The 7,166-nt window shown below is 38.4% G+C and overlaps 1 long non-coding RNA gene across 1 annotated transcript in view; it reads right to left on the minus strand.

Moving 5' to 3' along the window:
- LOC106476338 overlaps positions 1-6,339 on the minus strand; it is a 12,810-nt gene extending 6,471 nt beyond the window's left edge. Inside the window, exon 1 of the long non-coding RNA XR_001291886.1 lies at positions 6,217-6,339. This is a non-coding gene — a long non-coding RNA (uncharacterized LOC106476338). The remainder of the gene's footprint in view (positions 1-6,216) is intronic.
- Between the last annotated feature and the right edge of the window lie 827 nt (positions 6,340-7,166).

Raw genomic sequence — 7,166 nt, forward strand, 5'->3', positions numbered from 1 at the left:
ATGTATGTATGTATGTATGTATGTATGTTTGTGTGTGTGTGTGTGTGTATATATATATACTATGATTGAATCACAACCTGTAACCATACAGTGATGAGTTCCCAACCACTGAAATCACGACGAGAAAGTAAGCAACACCGAAGCAAACAAACCTCCACCTGAAGAAGTCCAAAAGGCAACACCCCAGACTTGGAATGACAGGATTGTTTACACCATACTCAACCAAAGGAACAGAACTCATCTGGCCTGAAATTATAAACATTCATCCTCACTCCCCAACAGAGTGGGCAAGGAGCATTCCTCTTGCCCCCGGAATTCTGCATTCGGAATTACAAGGAGATAGTGGACCCCCTTCAATGAACAATGTACTGAACCAATATTGATCAAACAGAAGGGTCACGCACACCTCATCCAGATAGCAGAGCATCAAATCTGAACCAGTATTATGAGTAAGTTCCCGTGTAGGCTGGTGCAGCTCCTACCGACATCTGGGAAAAAAACATCCAGGGACCCGGGTAGGAGGACCTCCAGCTTCACTCTCTTCTCTGAGAGTGGAGGAATTCACACTAACACTCTGGAGAAAAAACCTCTGTCCACCATCCCAGTGGCTGGAAACTGGGTGTGGTAAGGACTTCCTAGCTCCACAAGTAGAATCTGGGGGTAATTTGCATTGGGGAGTCCCGAGGAACAGTGCTATGGAAACAGTGCAATAGGTGAACAAAGTTCCCTAAATTTTTAAAGCAAATGATTGGCAGGGACAGGTAGACTCCCCTTTAGCTTTACTCATGATAATCCATGGGTGGCAGTCCAGCATAGTATGGTAGTACCACCTGGTGAGCTCCTAGATGGTCTTACGGAACATCTCATTTCTACAGAGCCTGTTGCAACTGGTAGTAATTATAGTAAAACAGTGGTTGCTAGTGTGTAATTGGGGGAGGTCCACATACAAATCTGCACAATAACCTCCAGCAAGCAATTCGACCAGGCTGCTAACAACATAGAAAAGAGAAATCTGATTAGATGCGACTCACAGAAAATACTTTGCCTTCAAAGAGAGCCCAGAATAAAAAGAGTTGTCTAGTATATCCAAAGGTATAACTGCAGGCAACAAAACCTTCAAGACCCTTACTGATCATGACCAAGATTGAAATCTGATTGTAAATAGAGAGAAAGAGTGAGCAGATGAATTGGAGTAAAGGATTGAACCAATTTCCCATCTGACAGAGTGTTGGATAAGAAGAACTGGTCTGAGGACATACAGAAAATATGAAAGTGGTCTATAGACAAACAGCACAAATTACATCAACTGGAGATGTCTGTAGGTCATCAACCATGAAAAATAAACTAGCAGGTAAAGGGGATACATGTCATATAAGAGTCAGGTCACAAACAGGTGTACAGAAATATCACGTAACCTTATTCTACCTCATACGTAACTGGAATGGTCATTTGGAACCAATTACCCAAAATGATGCGAGAAATCTGGAGAGTACTGGAGACTCAACTCAAAAAATATGTAGTTATGATAATCAAACAGTAGTCGATAAAGCCGCCATAACTATTGGTAATTGTAGAAGATACAAAAACCTCTGTCAAAGAACCAAGTAAAAAAAAAACGAGTTATGGTTGACATTGCTGACTGAAACCTATAAATACAACATTGCCAATATGCATGTCATTACTCTTATTCCCTGGCTTTCCGTTAAAACACTTCTTATTCTTACTTCTACTACTTTGTCGTGTATTGCTAGTGTTTTGACTGTTGATCCTTAACCTTGCTAACGCTAGCGTTAGATGTCTGACTATTAACTTTAGCCAGAGGGAAGGTATCTTGTGTCTCATCTGTTGCACATAAGTCTGAAGGTTCAAGTCCTTCAAAATTTAAGATCTCTGTTTCTACACGTAGCTTATCCGAAGTAAGAGATATTTCAGTGTTATAAGCCCTTAAGAAATCTTGCCCTATGATACCATCTGTTTCTAAGTCTATCTGCTTACAGATATAAAATGAATGTTCTAACTCTAACTTTCCTACTTTCATATGTACACTCTATTTCTACTACAACTATTGGTGACACTTCATTAACATTATGGACACTCAATCTTTTATCCCAAACTGCTGGAACTACCTCTACTTTTGCTCTGTAATCTCGACAGGGATTACATTTTTTGATCCTACAGCGAATGTAGGGTTACCGTTATTTTTTGGGAACTTTCCTCTATAAGCTCCAGCTTTTGGGGGCTTATCTGTTTTCTGCCTTTCGTAGGCGTCAGCAATCTAGTGCCATGTGGGCTGTACTACCACAATTAAAACATGCTATTTGCTCATTTCTTTTCTGGTTTTGAAAGCAGTTCCTTGCTTTGTGTCCAACTTTGCCACAGTTGAAACACTGGAGGCCATTGGGCTTACTTTGTCTATTTTGCTAATCTGCTTTGTTAAGTCTATTTATTACATTTACAGCAGAATGTTGAGGCCTGTATATCTGTTTTTCTCATAGTCCCTCTTGAGTAGCTACTTCAGTCAGATCAAGCAAAGTTGCTTGAGGGGTATTTGCTTCATTTACATAACATCTAGCTGCGTTACTGTATAACCCTTGTTAATATTCAGATTTTAAAATATCTTGTATCATCAACTTGTTCAGGTGCATATAAGCCCTACACAATCTATTACCTAACTCCTGAACTTATGCCCAAAAACTCTGACAGATTCGCCTCGTTGCTGAGTTAAATTGTGCATCTCTGTTACAATTACATTTGTTGTTTCTCATTTCCTATACTCCTCGACTAACCTACGTACTAGATACTCAAAATCTGTGGTTTCACGTAGTTCATTATAAGCCCTAATATAGTGTTTTGCTTCTCCTGCTGTTCTTAATCTTAATATGTCTGCCTTCTGGGGATCAGTCCAGCCTGATATTCTGGCAGCATTCGTTTAAGGCATCAATAAAGCTCTTGACATCCTCGTTTACTCTACCGTGATATAACAGTATGGCACTCGTTAAATGTATAGCACTGTGAGCTTACTTGTGCAGGTTCTTCTGCCTCAGCTTCATAGCCAGTTACAGCCCTTCTATTGACTCTAGGGCGTGTACCACCCTGTTTTGTAGTCGTGTCTATACCAGTAGTAGTCATATTCACTTACTTACTACTTATTTTAACTTATACCAGTTATAGTACTTCGCTGACTTTCTTACTTTTTCCACCTTTCTTCACTCTAACCAACCTGTTGTTAGCTATTTCAAAAATCTTGTCGACTGTGCCAGCTATATGACCAGTACATATAGAGTACATTTCTCTAATATAAACATGAATATCCTTTACCAATGAACTACATACAATATTAGACAACAGTTTATTAATCATTAATTCCTCATAATGTTTACTATTACTTTTAATCAGCACCAATGACCAGTACATATAGAGTACATTTCTCTAATATAAACATGAATATCCTTTACCAATGAACTACATACAATATTAGACAACAGTTTATTAATCATTAATTCCTCATAATGTTTACTATTACTTTTAATCAGCACCAATGACCAGTACATATAGAGTACATTTCTCTAATATAAACATGAATATCCTTTACCAATGAACTAAATTAATTGATCAAGAGAGATAATAATTCTATACTTAGAACAGAGCTGGGCCAGTATACTTCTGGAGGTTTGAGACCTTCATATTCATAGAGGTTGGAAACTGGAAAATGCTGATTCTTCCTGAGGATAACTCTAAGGAGCTCAAGAACAACTCATTTTTTGGCTCCAGACATGAATTTTTAACCCATATTTTCTTTGTATTCTGTCAACCTTCCAAGTAGTATTCCTAACTACCTGCAAGTAGTTCTAACACTTCATTCAAAAGTGTCCAAAGGATACACCTGTAGATGAGAGAGTCAGATCCAAAGATCTGGAGAGGGGAACTGCACCACTTTTGATCCAGGTATACTCTTCACCCAGTTGTGGAATGTGTAAAAATCAGGGCAGAAAATGAGAGGAGCACATCCCAGTTGGAGAGAAAGCAGTAGGAAAGTGATCCTAACCAGAGAAAGATAAAATAACTCAATCCCACAATAAAAAACTGGGTAAATAAGGGTTCATCCCATGGTGTAGAGTGGCTAAGGTGCAGTGGATCATACCTGGCAAGTCAACTACATCCAAAACCTCCTCGCAGGGTACCGACATTCATGCAAGGGTAGGATGAAGATCATACCATCTTCACCTCAAACCCAAGAATCAGGGAATTCAGAACCACTCCGATTCCTGGGTATTACACAAGATGAGCTCTTAAATATCAATCCGGGAATGTGACATCCAGTATCAAAAGGAAGTATATTGCATGAAACAGTGCCTGTAACTGTGAAACAGGTCGAGACCATCCAAAGGGCAATAACATCCACGTAACAAGAGAGAATGAGGGAGAGCCAAGGATAGAACTGGAATAGTTCCACGTATTTCAACTATGACCCACAACATAGAAGGAGGAATCAAAAATGGAAGATAGACAACATGAAACCTGTGTGAGGACTTATGTTGGTTGGTTCACTCGAAAACCAAAACCAGCCCATGGGGCACCAACATCCACACGAGGATAGGAAGAGGGCTCATAATCGAAGGGGTGAACTGCGTTTTGACATCTCACTCTGTTGTATGTTTAATCGCAAATCAGAGGATATTACATCATCTACACTGGCTCGCTACCTGTAACTTACCGTGCCACGGCTCGCTACCTGTAACTTACCGTGCCACGGCTCGCTACCTGTAACTTACCGTGTCACGGCTCGCTACCTGTAACTTACCGTGTCACGGCTCGCTACCTGTAACTTACCGTGTCACGGCTCGCTACCTGTAACTTACCGTGTCACGGCTCGCTACCTGTAACTTACCGTGTCACGGCTCGCTACCTGTAACTTACCGTGTCACGGCTCGCTACCTGTAACTTACCGTGTCACGGCTCGCTACCTGTATCTTACCGTGTCACGGCTCGCTACCTGTATCTTACTGTGTCATGGCTCGCTACCTGTATCTTACTGTGTCATGGCTCGCTACCTGTAACTTACTGTGCCATGGCTCGCTACCTGTAACTTACTGTGCCATGGCTCGCTACCTGTAACTTACTGTGCCATGGCTCGCTACCTGTAACTTACTGTGCCATGGCTAGCTACATGTAACTTATTGTGTCATGGCTCGCTACCTGTAACTTACTGTGTCATGGCTGCTACCTGTAACTTACTGTGTCATGGCTAGCTACCTGTAACTTACTGTGTCATGGCTCGCTACCTGTAACTTACTGTGTCATGGCTAGCTACCTGTAACTTACTGTGTCATGGCTAGCTACCTGTAACTTACTGCATCATGGCTAGCTACCTGTAACTTACTGCATCATGGCTAGCTACCTGTAACTTACTGCATCATGGCTAGCTACCTGTAACTTATTCATCGATGAAACAAATTAACTTCATTCCCTTCTTGGTACTGATCACACGACACTTCTTCAAAATGTTGATTCCTTTGGCTCTTTATTGTTTAATATTCTTGCTAAAAACATATTCTTATAATCTGTCAAACAGTTAAGAACTTGCCTTGAAATACATATTTAGGTGCTAAATTTGATGACCTTAGAAACATCAATACATTAGCAAATTCAACATGTTTCTATAAAGTATAGTATAGTATAGGCTATGAAACTGATAAACCTTCTTCCAATAGTTTAAAACCTATAGCTAACTTTCACTTGTATTACCAACTCTGACACCAACAAAGCTTTGTCTAATTGTCTAAATCTACAGCTAACTGTTGTTTATACTATTAAGATTCAAGATGTACTTAATTTCAGGCTTACTTACCTAACATATAAGTTGAAAAGATTGAGTTTTGTAGTCTAAAGTTTCAGCTGATTTTGCCTTACACTATTATTCTTCAACCTGACAGATCTTTCTTTTAGTGTAAACTTTCTGTAAGTTTGTCAATATCAAAAACTTTCAACTCATATAATTAATAAACAATACTTAAGATTACACATTTTTTTTGTTTGTGTTACAGCACTAACATGACTGTTTATTTTCTACACTTCAAGGTTTAGGAACTTTCTCATAAATGGCCAGCTTTCACGATAGCACTAATGAACTATAATTTGAAAAAAGATCTGTTACTACTGCAAATTATTACTTGAATATATAAATCAAATTTGTAAGTTAACAAGATGAAGACTTACCTTCCATACTTTAAAACTAACAGGATCTACCACTGTTGGCTGGATTATTTCCTTCCCAGGGAAAACTCCCCATGTTACTGCTATTGGCATATGCTTGTGACAATTGGTATAATCCTCTTCACCCTAAAGGTAAAGATGTTCATTTTTATGACACACAAAAAAAAACACATCATAAAACCATTCATAACAATATAAAAAGTACTGCACTTAGTTGAAATTAGGTTTAATAGGCTACATCTGATTTATTGCAATATAAAATATTATGCTTTTTAAAATTTATTTTACAATTATGAAAGAAACAGCTGGTAGAAGCAATGCTGCACATTCTCTGAATACCAGAAATACTGTAGGTGTTTGATAATAATAATAAAAATACATTAAAATATCACTCACAAAAAATTAAACATACACTACTTCAAATCAGCCTAAAGTATTTTCTTTAGGATCACTCTATCTTTATACCATTCCTTATTTTGCTGTTAACTCTATTAACCATAATTTTAAAATGTCTGAATATTTTTACCCAAAAAACATTTTGATTTTTTAAAAAAAGTTGGAATTTCAAAGATACATTTTGTTATTGTAAAGTAAGATGTGTAGGTAAGAATTAGTCGGCTGTAACACCAACCATCTTGAAATCAATATCTTGTCTAGTACTACACACAGCAAGAAAATACACTAGAAAGAAGCTATGTCTAGTAGTACATGTAGTGAAGTACTAGACAAGCAAGAAGCTGTGTCTAGTAGTACATGTAGTGAAGTACTAGGCAAGTAAGAAGCTGTGTCTAGTAGTACATGTAGTGAAGTACTAGACAAGTAAGAAGCTGTGTCTAGTAGTACATGTAGTGAAGTACTAGACAAGTAAGAAGCTGTGTCTAGTAGTACATGTAGTGAAGTACTAGACAAGTAAGAAGCTGTGTCTAGTAGTACATGTAGTGAGAAACTTTACT

The sequence above is a fragment of the Limulus polyphemus genome, unplaced genomic scaffold, assembly GCF_000517525.1.
Source record: "Limulus polyphemus unplaced genomic scaffold, Limulus_polyphemus-2.1.2 Scaffold10321, whole genome shotgun sequence".
Lineage (NCBI taxonomy): Eukaryota > Metazoa > Arthropoda > Merostomata > Xiphosura > Limulidae > Limulus > Limulus polyphemus.